This window comes from Mastigoproctus giganteus, chromosome 4 (genome assembly GCF_048544385.1).
Source record: "Mastigoproctus giganteus isolate SK-2022 chromosome 4, ASM4854438v1, whole genome shotgun sequence".
In the NCBI taxonomy this organism is placed as follows: Eukaryota; Metazoa; Arthropoda; class Arachnida; order Uropygi; family Thelyphonidae; genus Mastigoproctus; species Mastigoproctus giganteus.
The window spans coordinates 176,484,670-176,497,964 of NC_143578.1; positions in this window are offsets into that span (position 1 = coordinate 176,484,670).

A 13,295-nucleotide genomic window follows, 5' to 3' on the forward strand; every position below is an offset into this window, starting at 1 on the left:
TGGAATTTCCTTGCTAGCTTCTGATGTATTATCCTGGCTACCTGGTCGTTCTTACGAGAGTATTCAATCTGGATGATCAGTTTGCATCCCGCGGTGATGTGTTGGATCGTTGCTGAGCCCAGATGGCATCGTCTACATGTGTCATCTGACACTCCGCGCTCCTTGGCGATGTATTTTCTATAGTTTCTGGTGTTGATTACCTGGTCTTGTATGGCGAACATAAATCCTTCTGTCTCGGGGAAGAGCGTCCCACTCCTAAGCCATGGATTGGAAGCAGTTTTATCTATGCGATCTTGATTGAGGTCATTGTAGTGTCTGCTGTGGAGTGTCTTTTTTTGCCCATCTTTCTAGCTTCGTTTGTGCTGTATGGGCGAGAAGGTCCTCTCGCTTAGGTTGAGTGGGGTATGTCACTTGTCTATCTTCCTTATGGCCTGGTAGAGTGCGGCTGCGTTTTTCTGGAAATAATCCTTCAAGCTATCTATTTTCTGTTTTCTGTTGCTCGATGAGGTCTATCAGGCTCCTTCCTCCCTCTTTCCGAGCTATTGTCAGTCTCTCCACGGCTGACTTCGGGTGTTGTTGGCGGCTCTTGGTCATTGTCCTTGTCTTTCTCGGTGTTAGTCCAATCCGCCGAAATCTGATATAATGGCACTTTTTTAGCATTAGGCAATTGGCCCCCTTTTTTGTGAATGTACCTGCTGACAAAAAATCCTGGCTACACTAGTGCAAGGTGAGTATGTTAGTTAATAACATTAATTAGAATATGCTGCTCCAATAAGAATATCTTGATAAACTAGTTGGATGAGTAAAAAAAATGACGATTGAGGTTTAATTTTGATAAAGAGAAAATTGGATTTCACGAAAATCAAGGTAGTTTATGACGAAAACACTTTGGGATATTTATTCAGTTCGCCATGAACTTCTCTGAGCAGTACATACGGAACTTCCAGAACAGCTGAAGGGATTCTATTAATGACATACATGAACTTTGGAATCAGAGATAAAGACATGATTATTCCATTTATAAAGCAGTGGACACGCTACGCCTTGAATATTGCATATAGATTTGGAAATTTCAGTTTTGGAAGGACATAGCTGTGCTTGAAAGTGTACAGAGTAGAGCAACAAGAGATTAGATTCGGGAGGGGGGAAAGACAAAAAAGGAGCTTCTTAACAAGAAAGCCTGTTGTTTTCTCAAATTTCAATGTATTAAAATTAGGCATTTACGTAGTAACCAACCGAAGTGCTTAAGCCCTTTAAAAGGAGTTGAATAAAGTAGAAATAAAGTAGTTGCTGAATAGGTGCGCGGGAATTTGCCTTTAGCCTGAGGGCAGATGCCTTCACGGGTGGAAAAGTTATGTAATCCTCCCCACACATGGTGGAAAATACCTGATTTCTAATCCCCTCAATGAGCGAAGAATTGTTATGGACTTTTTTTTCTTTTTTCTTTTTTTTTCACATGTCTGAATTAATTGGTCGGAAGCAAGGGTAGCATGAGTATTTTTTCTCCAGAAACTGGGATATTTAAACGGGCAGTTCGACAACAGAACGCACGCAATTTACAGACATAATTTGTATATACGTGTAATATGGTCTAAGTTACTGATGTGCCTAAAACCCTACAACAACAACAACAACAAAAGAACGTAGGTTGCTGGAATGAACTCCCAGTAGTGTTGTGGAGGTGGATAGTTTGAATAAATTTTAAAGACGGCTTGAAAAAAATTGTTAGAAGGACGGAAAAATAAAGGGAAAATGGGTATTTCGTTTTAGTTTTTGGTTGTTGCTGTATGAGCTCGCTTCCTTGAATCATTTTCCCATATTTAAACTAATACCAATACCAATGCAAAACAAAAAAGGCCGCTGTCCCAAGCATGCAAGCACGCAAATGTTTCCCTACAGCAACAGGAATTCTTAAAAAACATTAAACAACCAGTGCTTGTTACAATGACTAAAAATATCTTTTCTTTACCTGTGATTATGTTGTCAGTTCAATTTTCTGTTCGATGTTTCAGCACAAGATCTAGAAATGATCCCTGGCAATTGCACGGAATTACTTTGACAATATAACCTGCCCAGATAAACAGAAACATATCGGAATGCGAACTGTTTTTATTGATGTATGGCTGGAATTGCTGTACATTTGAATGTATCAGATAGGTCATTAATTATTTCCACCTCTTGTAATATGAATTTAAACTCTGGCTTTGATAACTTTCATAAAAATGAATTATTTCGCTTAACGATCTTAACTATATGTTTACATTATTATATACGAACACTTCTTGAGCATGGCCAAGCAAATATTTGATTCCCCTAAAATTTCGAATCATAAATTATAGTTGAAAATGTAATTACTATCTTGTTTAATTAAAAAGCTCGCAACCCATTTATGATGGCAATTTCGGAATGTAGTTGTTTTTTTTTTTTTTTTTTTTTTTTTTTCATCCTTGAAGTTTAAGGTTACGTTCGAATGATGGAATATTTATTTCAGCGGTATGTGCAGCTGCCTTTTTATTTCCGTTTAATTAATACTGGCGTTCTGGGGAGATGCTAGGAATGTAGCTAAGTTTGGTTATTAACTTACATAGCACTAATAGGTAACGAGAACAGTAATGAATTTTTAAATTTGTGACTAATCACGGTGTTGACTAATATTTATGACACACAATTATCAGGGTGCTTGCAGTTTTGTCGAAGCACTGAATAAAAATAAATGTGTTGGTATTCTAATAAGTTACAGTCCACGTGCACGCATGCACACACAGCTTGTCTTGTTTTCTGAAACAGACATAAGAATTTAGAGATAGAAAGAATTTCTTATCGATTACAGGTATTAATTATTTTCTTCATACATATTAGTTTTACATAATATCAGAAGAGGTCGCCACTCTACTTTACATAAAGATGTGTTAATATGTCTAGTATACCAGTTTTTTAATTACTGAAAGTTTGAAATACTTATGAATACCCACTTTTCTTCACATTCGTTCAGTCATACATTAAAAAGCATGTTTTAGCTTATACGTTTTGATATAAGCTAAGTTTGTAGTTATTACTTGTAAAGCATTGGAAACACAATAGCTATGCATTGATTCGGTAGGTGCTTTTGAGAGTAATGCTGTAGGATTAATGAACTACATTAAAGTTTAATTTCAAGTACATTAACTTAACGTTATTCGCATTACTACCTGGTTATTATTCATTAGCAACTTAATTAGCATCGCAGGTAATGCATAGTTTAATGGTCACATACACTATCAAACTGTCTGAACTGCGTCGTTTAGTGTTGTCAATATATAACTCTTCTGGTCAACATGGTTTTGGTAATATAAAAAGAAACTAACTTTTAAATTAATTCTGTGATATTATTCCCAATGTAAACATACATTTTTACAGCTCGTTACGGTTTTGAAAAAAAAACGTAATAATTGGTTTTTGTAATAGCGTTAGAAAATATGCATCGCTTATTAAATGTAGTTGAAACAGAGAAGTAGAAAAGATGCAAAATGGAACAACTTATAATTATGAGCAGTCTGTAGCAGCTGCCCTGTGTGAATGCCTTCCTCTATGTCATTTGCGCATTATAAATAGTTTGCAAGTAGTTATATTAGTGCTGTTATGTAGTTCAAGGCGTTGTTATTGTGATGGAACAAAGAACCAACATTAAATTTTGTTTCGAGCTTGAGAAAAGTGGGTAGTAACGATGTTTTTTCTCGCTCGAGTGTTTTTCTCTGGTTTGCAAATCTTCGGGATGGCTGTGAGGATTTGGAAGACGACGAGCGCTGCTGACTTCCGGCGAAGATTCAAACCCAGAAATGGTCCAAAAATGTCAGGACATCGAATGCATCGGAGCGCTTCGAGTAAGAACAATTTCATATTAACAGAGAAACAATTCATGCAATTCTGAGATTTGTGTAAATGGAAGATCACCACTAGGTTCGTCCCGCACTGTTTCCCCCGTTGAACAAAAGTTGCTCAGACATCAAATATGCAATGAGTTTATTCATGCTGTTGATGTTGATCTTTCTTTGCGCGATTCGTTCATAACAGGTAACGATTCGGGAAGAGAGCGCGAGAATATAATTTCTTTAACAGGCAAGATGGAGGAGTTAATTGATACGATGAATGAAAGGAAATTGGACATTTTGGGTTTGAGTGAAACTAAGGGGAAGAAAGAGTGAAAGAACTGTATGAGAGAAGGATTTACATTATATTGGAAAGGTGCAGAAGATAAATCCAGGAATGGAGTAGTTATTATTGTTAACAAGGAAATAAATGCAAGAATCAAAGAAGCGGAAAGAATTAATGAACGAATAATAAGACCCACCTTTAAGTGTGAAAGAACAAATATGACTCTAGTGCAAGTTTATGCCCCCCAACAAGGAGCAGAAGACAGTGAGAAGATCAAATTTGAGGAACAGCTGGAAAGGGCCATTCTAGGCCGTTTCCAGCTGTTCCTCAAAAGGAGTGTGGTAATTATGGGGGATTTAAATGCACAGATAGGGAGAGAAAGAGTTGAAGAGTGCTATTAGAACTTATGGATATGGATAAAGAAATGAAGAAGGCCAAAGGCTGGTGGATCTGTGCTTGCGAAATGAATTAAAAATAAGTAAAACCTGGTTTAATAGGAGGCAAAGCCACAAGATAATGAGATATAGTTGGGATGGTAGATATCAAACAGTAATAGATTATTTTATTATTGATATAATATGAAGCAGGAAGGTGATAGATGTGAAAGTTATACCCCCAGTAAGTATGAACAGCAACCACAGACTGTTGGTGCCCGAGTTGAGAATAAGAGTAGAACTAGATAAGATAAAGATTTAGAAGCTGCAGAATCAAGGGATAAGAGAGGAGTTGGAAGAGAAGATTAAAGAGAGAGTACCAAGACGTATAACGACAGAAGGTGCCAACGAGGAATGGGCAAAATTTAAGAAGGTGATGGTTCAAACAGCTGTAGGGGTGTGTGGGAGAACTGGAGGAATCAGAAAGGAAAGAGAGAGACACACACTAGTGGAATGACAGAGTTAAAAGGGCAGTGAAACTGAAGAATGATGCGTTCAGGAAATTTATGAAAACAAAATTGGGAGAATGCAAAGAGATATAATGAGAAGAAAAAAGAAGCAAAGAGAATTGTAAAAGAAGAAAAATACAAAATTTGGACGGAGTTTACACATAAATTAGAGGAGGATATTAATAGAAATAGAAAGGTCATATATGGGATGTTGGGGAATAAGAAAAGGAACAATGAAGAACCTGGGTTCCTAGTCGATATAAGTAGAAAATTAGTCACGGATGAGCAGGAAATCGAGAAACAGTGGCAAGACTATTTAGCAGCCCTGCTTAATGCTGAGGCCAATGGGAAGGAAGGTGGTGTAAGAAAAGTAGAATCCACAGTGGGAAAAGAGAGCCCAAAAGTTGGTCTAAAATGGCTTTATGATATTATCATCCTAGTATAATATCAAATGATTGGACAAGGGGAATCATTATATAATTTTTTAAGAAAGAGTCCAGAAGAGAATGCAACAACTATAAGGGAATCACCTTTGAGCGAATTCTTGAGACAAGATTGAGGGATAAAATAGAAGAGGTAATGAGGGAACAACAGTATGGATTTAGAAGAGAAAGGTCAACGATTGACTTGATATTTGCCTTAAGAGAATTGCTAGAAAGACACTGGGAGTTTGCCTAGAGCCTTTTTCTGGTATTCTTAGACCTTGAAAAGGCATATGATAGTGTGCAAAGGAAAAAGTGTGGGTACGTTTGGAGAAAACTGTAATAGATAGGGAGGGGGTAGTGATGATTAAAAATATGTATTTAAAGTGTGAAAGTTGTGTTAGGATTCAAATTGGTTTTCGGTGTCTAATGGACTTCGACAGAGAAGTGTATTGTCACCACTACTTTTTATTATTGTCATGGACAATATACTTGCAGCGGTGGATGATAAAAAAAAGTTAGAACAGCGGTGTTTGCAGATGATGTTATACCAGGTATAATGACAGAAGGTGCCAACGAGGAATGGGAATAATTTAAGAAGGTGATGGTTCAAATAAGTAACACCTGGCAAACAAGGAGGAAGAACTTCAAGAGAAACTAATACATTGGGAAAGAGTAGTTAGTGAGTATGGTTTAAAGATAAGTGGCCAGAAAAGCAAAGAGATGGTGATGAATAGAGAGGGAGAGGCGAGTGTAAAAGGTATGAAATTGGGGAAGGAAATATTGGAAGTGGCGGATAATTTTAAGTACATAGGGAGTTTATTAACAAAGGATGGCAGCCTAGATATGGAAATAACCAGAATAATAGCAGCTTGTCAGAGTTTCTTCTGTAATGTTAATAGCCTGTTATGTGTTAGGGAAGTTCCAGTGAAGTGTAAAAAGCTGATAAATGAGGCATATATTATTATTATTATTATTTATTTTTTTTTCTCCTAAGAGACACCCGCTTACAGCTATTAACCAGGGGGTGCACATTCATATATACAAATATACGTTATATACATAATTATCTATTTATAATTTTTACAAATCAGTCTTTATAAATTATACAAATATACATTGTCTAAATTATACAAATATACATTGTCTAAATTATACAAATATACATTGTCTAAATTATACAAATATACATTTTCTAAATTATACAAATATACATTTTCTAAATTATACATTGTATAATTAATTATAATATACATATCATTGCCTTATTTTACATGACAGGCAGATAGAAAGAGAGCACAAGCATAATTTCAATTTTACAAGGAATTAGAGAATGTTCACATCTACACCACTATTTACAGCGAGTTCACAGAAAGACAAGACGTCCAATATCAACATAACAGGAGCACCAGTGCGGAGCAAAAACAGGCCCGACCAGTTCATTCTTCATTTCCTGCATTCTCTTTTGTTTTCATATGTGGGCATCACTCAACATTTATAGGTGGAGTAATGCATTTTGAAACACTTCAGTCCTGTATATCTTCTCTGCGCAAAGCCTTTCTGGGTCTGCTTGAAGATCGTTGAACATTTTAATGGTGTTCAAAGGAAAAAATCGCCGAAGGCTTTCCAGCTGCGTGAGCGCGCTACTGATTGGAGGGGATGGTGTTCTATTCGCCCACCTTTGCGTCATGCGGGGCCGAGTCAGCAGGTAGTCAGTTTTCGGCGAGTCGAGTCTCCCGGTCAGCAGTTTTGCAAGCGTGAGAATGTTCTTGGTCACAATAATGTGAGACCAAGGCGTGACATCCAAGTTGGCATATAAAATGGTTCTTGAGATTGTAAATGGCTGCGTCGTGATCCTGTTTAACCATCTCAGCATCCAGTACTCTAAACCCAGGAAAGCCTTGATGGTAGCATCTGGGGCAGAAGACCAAATCTGAGATGCGTAGAGAGGGATGGGGATGACGCATCTTAAAATATATCGTTTAACAAGGTCAGGGTTCCTGATACCTACCAGTTCTTGTCTGGAGGTCCATAGCGCTGCGTATTCGTCTTTACATGTCCGAAATGGAGTGTGAAGTTTAGGTTTTCGTCCCATTTCAGACCAAGATCAATATGTGTCCTGACTTTTTTGACCACACTGCCATTTACGCGTATTGATATGTGGTTTTTAATACCTTGTTGGTGAAAACCATTTGTGCTGTCTTGTGTTCATTTAGTCGGAGCCCCATGCAATTAAGGTATTCTTGCAACTCGGCGATTTTGGAGTTTGCTTCTTTGTTGCGTTGTAAGGATGTGTTTTGGTCATTCGAGGTGACGAAAAATTTCAAGCCCTCTGCATATACGACAAATTGTTTTTGATTTTGGGTCAGGAAGGGATGCAGTGCTGTTGCGAAGAGGGTAGCAGAGAGGACACCACCTTGTGGGACTCCCCTGTTGACTTGGAAGGTCTCTTTGTAAATTCCATTTATGGCAGTGATGTGTCTCTCCCTCAAAGAACTCGTTATTATAGCTAATACGTGCCCAGTTATATGGAAATATTCCTCCAAGATGATAGTAATAGCCGAGATGGATATACTGTCGAAAGCGGATGCAACGTCTACGAAGACAATGTCTAATTGCTGTCTGAAGTTAAGGGCGTGTTGGATTCGAAATAGAGTCTCCATGAGATTGGTGGTAGTAGATCTTTGTGGGATCACTGAATGAAGGTACTCCGGTCTATGCCCGAAGCAGTGATGGTTGATGTATTTAAAATGGATTTCTCAAATAGTTTTTGAAACGAACATCCAATTGCAATAGGCCGGTAGTCTTTGGCTGATTTAGGATTGTTATTTTTGGGAACAGGTTTAACGAAATATGTATTCCATATCTTCGGAAAGTAGTTTTCACTTAAAATTTTGTGGAAAATGTTAAGGAGCAGATCTATGATGTATACACTGCTGATCTTAATCATGAAGAGTGGGAATTTATCAGGCCCAATTGTGGCTTTATTCCTGAGACTATTCACAGCGTCTTTAATGTCATCTCTAGCTATACTGATTTGAGACAGTTCAGCATAGACCTCCGTCTTCAGTTTGTTGATTGCTTCACGGATTTTCTCTGTGTTGACTTTACTGTTAGTTTGATTTTCCGCCAGAGGAGTTCCAAAGGTGGCTTGGGTCCCTTCTGAGAAGATGTGCTCGGGCATTATATCCGTACGCCTTTTCTTGTTATATATCCTGCTTCCTTTCTTTAAATGTGATCGCACCATGTCATAGTGAGCTTGACGTTTCAATCGAATTAACCGCGCTCTAGCTTCTTTATATTGAATATAATCAGGTGGGTGTTCAGTTTTTTTCCATTTTCTGAAGAGTTTCTGCTTGTTTTTGAAAGCATATTTTACCTGTGGACTAAACCAGGAATTTGCTCGATCGGAAATTTTAATGCGTTTTGATGCACCCTCAAGAGCAATAAAGTGAAGTGTATCCGAAAGTGCTTCTAAGGCATCGTCTACGGGGAGTTGGAAGAGATTTTGCCAGTTGAAATTCACGAGCCGTTTCAAAATTACGTCTGGTTTTATATACTTGGTTGAGAAGATAACATCAGCGTTGTTTTCCCTCCTCCAGTTCTCTTTTTGTCTACAAGCTTGACTTCTCAGGTTGGCTTGGATTGAGAGAGGGATGTGATCAGAAGCGAAGCGAGTCGTACTGTCAGTTAATGTGACGTCTAGAGCATTATAGTACACCAGATCAAGGCGCTGTGTGCCTCTTGTGAGGGGCGTTTCAAGTTGTTTCATCGAGAGGGTTTTCATAGTATCATCCAATTCGCTCTTTGCATCTTTGTGCTTAGGAAGAGGCATGTTCAAATCTCCCATCACGATAGATTCTACATTTGGGTTCAAGTTTGCGACGAGCCAAGTAAGGAGTTCATTTCTGGCTTCGCTGTCATGGTTGGGTGGAAGGTATATAATACAAATTTGTACACTCTTTGTACCTTCTCTGAAGGTTGCTGAGACGGCTTCAAAATTTTCCGAGTGTGACTCTTTGTTTTTAATTACAGAGAAATTATTCTTATAGAGTATCATTACTCCTCCTCCTATTTTGTTTTCTCTTCCTCTTGTAACGCATTTACAGCCAAAATTGTCAGCTAGAGCATCTAGCTGACAATTTTGAAGCTGTCTATTATTTTGTCTATTATTTTGAAGCCAGGTTTCTGTCAGGCAGATGAATTCATATTCGGAGCTTAATAGAAGGTTCTGCTCCTATATGGCTCCTATACTGACCTATACCTAATGATCCTAGCAGAATCCAAGAAATGGGAATGAAGGTGCTAAGGACTATGCTATCTAAAACTATAAGAGATAAAATAAGAAATACTGATATAAGAATGAATTTTGGGAATAGAAAATCTGAGGGAGAAAATTATTACATCACGTTTGGTCAATGGTTTGGACACATGAAGAGAATGAACTTGGACAGATTACAAATAAGAATTTAGATTTTTGGATTTTGTTTTAAAAAATAAGTAAAATTCTAAGTAGCCATTAGAGAAATTATCCGCAGATCCCCTGGGAACTGTTCGCGGATCCTTTGGGATCAGCGCAGCGAAGCACAGTTTGAGAACCACTGACTTAAACACTTCGGAGCAAGCTCATGCCCAATCTTGTTATGACGCGTTTCAACAGCTTGTCATTCTGTTATTTTCTTAATATTGGATACGTAAACAATAATAAAACCAATCAGAATACAATTTAGAGAACTACAATTATATACCGTAATTATAAACAAGTAAAATTCAAAAAAGTAAAATACAGTTAAAATAGCAAGGTGCAATTAAAATATAAAATGCAAATAATAACATTAATTAAGCAGTCACAAAGTACCATTAACTAAGAACAAATACTCGTACATTGCAAACTGGATAGTCAAATAATATACAGTATAGTATATACAGCATATAGCAATACTAAGAATTGAAATACACTCTCCTTCATTGCCACCTCAGCCAGATCTATAAGGGTTCATATCTGAAAAAGCTTCCAAATATAAGGTACTGTATTTATTATGTTTAAAATTTTGTTCATTGGGCTTAGCCGTACACAGTCTTTTCGTAATTTGATGATAAAGAGACTCTTATTTCTTGCAAGTCTTGGAAGGTACATGAAAATTAATCTTGTCCTTCACTATAAGACACCCATGTTACGTGACGTGCCGTAGCCGAGTGGTCAAGTTCAAGGGTGTATGGGTACCTTGACTGACCGGGTTTCAAGCCCGTGACTGCTAAATAAAGTGCTGTTCCTTGTATTCTTCCTATCTTGTGAACTCATCTGACCGTGTAGTCGTCCCGAAGTATAAACAGAAAATTTATTTATTTTTATTTTATCTCTCGTAACACTTCATGAAAGCGCTACCTGTTTGAAACTGTGTGCTAATATTAGCAACCTGCTGTAACTAACTCTATTTACTTTAGTAAAGTAATGCGTAAGAAGTCAGCACTTATCACAGAATTCACCACATCTCAGACACCAACCATATATTGTAGATGCAATACAAGTAAAGTAGTATTAGTGCGTTTCTACCAGTTATTTCATAAAAAACTTAAACTGTAAATAAAATTCATTTAAGAACTAAAAGTTTATATGCTATCCGATAACCAATTAAATAATAAGCACCACATATCTCGTTCTTGAGATGTTTTTTCACCATTTTCAGATCCACTGGACGAAGCAATCATATTATACACTAGACTAGTTTTAATTTTGGAGTAACTAATGAACACTTGAAAACAACGGAAAGTGTTTTAGACAGTATTTTTCTGAATGATGTTGAAATCAGCCTTTTCTAATTCATATTTCTCTTGCGGCTCTTTCCAGTGTAGTGGTTCTTTTGATATGTAGTGGTTCCAAATGTAGTGGTTCTTTTGATATGTAGTGGTTCCAAATGTAGTGGTTCTTTTGATATACAATAACACATTACCTAAACTTTTTTTACAGGTTGTCTTTTAGCTAAAATATTTTGCTCTTTTGTTGAATATTTTTTAACATGATCATTGAAGAAATGAGATTGTGGAGAGGTGCAGAACGTGATATTTCGAGATAATGCCATCATAATTAACGCATCGCAATGCGTGCGAAGTCGAGCGTTTCATTTGTAAACAGAGCAAGCTGACGCAACGATGTTTCCATCTCGCTGAGTCAAGCATCTGAGAGTGACGCAAACATTTATAAAGAGGGCTGCTTTCACACCGCCCGACAGCAATTAACCAAGCCTTAAATTTGTCTCTGTGTACACGAAGAACGTGAAGTGAACAAATGTTTGTGTTTGATAGAAAACTCATGGCGAGTAAATACGTGAATTTCATTTCACATTCATTCATTTTTTTTTTTTTTTTTTTAATATTTGAGTTGCATCTGTTCTAAATCAAAGACTTAATTAAATGGTCTACTTCATAGCCGACGGTTGATGTTTTTGTACTGTTTATAAGCATCTGGGAAGATGTGGAAACACCCATTTGAACAACACTGCTGTTTGTACACACATAACATCTTTCATTTATCTGAATGGATATCTTGACATTTAATAATACTGTCCTTAATAAAAGGTGTTGACCGTTTACAATTTTGGGACGCCTTGGATAACTTGGAGTGCCACTTTCTTGTTTGTATTTTATGTTATTTTTTCCCTGAATTATTAAGCAACGGAATTAACTTGCTTACTACTTTACATTGAAATACCGCTGATTTGAAAATAACAAATAAAAAATATATTCGATAAATGTAATTTCCCTTAACACTGATAAAAAAAAGTTATTCAAAATAAAAATATTCTCGATTTTAAGTACTCCTTACGTTAAAGCCAGAGGATGGAATGGGATTAAAACTGACATCTGAAGTTGGACGCTTTATGCACTCTCTGTCTTTGGTGTTTTAAATTGTCTATCTTTTAGAATTTTTTTTAAAGAATTTTAAATGAGTGCCGATAAATGCCTTAATTTAATTAATATAATTAACTAATTTTATTACTTAATATTCGATTTTATGAAAGTCGATAATGGATAATGTGGATTCTGTCGCATGTTTTGTTTTCTTCCCCGTATTGTAAGAATTTTATATTTAAAGCTGAATTTTCTAACTCTTTGAAATTACTAACTTGTTTGTTATCGGTTCATGTTCTCTGAGATCTGTGTAATCCGAAACTTTCTTTTTCTTTCAAAAATACTTTATTTGGCTGTCATTCAAAGAATACAGATAAAGCCCTGGGATAAATATAGGGACAAAGTGCTTGTAATGCGTAACGTGGTGATAAGGATTACAGTACTAAAACTTGCTTTGTGTTCCTGATCTGATTGTAGCTACGTTATCCGAGAGGTGGGAGCATTATCATCTGCTTGGATTCAAAGCAGCCTCACAAGTTATACTTCTGTTTTGGTGGCGATGGGATATAATCCACGTGTGGCAAGATTACACATTTGGGACACGTCATTTAACTCTTTAAAGTACAGTCTGTTCCCTTGGTTACTAATACGTTTTTCGCACAAATTTCTTCTTGCATTATGTTTTAAAGCAATTTTTGCTTGAGTGTTCCAGCAGTTCGTTTTAGGGGTCTAAAAACCGCATATGTTTTTCTTTAAATCCATTCCTTAGACTAACTTACGAATTCTTTCAGATCTAATATTTCTACATTCTTGGATTATAACTATTTCTATCAACACAAGCTTTCGGTGTACAAGTTTAAAAATTAATCACTGAGTGCTTGTGCATTTTCATTGGATCCAGACATGATTCTAACTCACTTTTTGTTTTGTTTTGTTTTGTTTTGTAAGGAAAAGAGCTCAGTATTTGGGAGGAGTGCTTTCATCATCTGAGTCCTTACTGAATAAAAAAA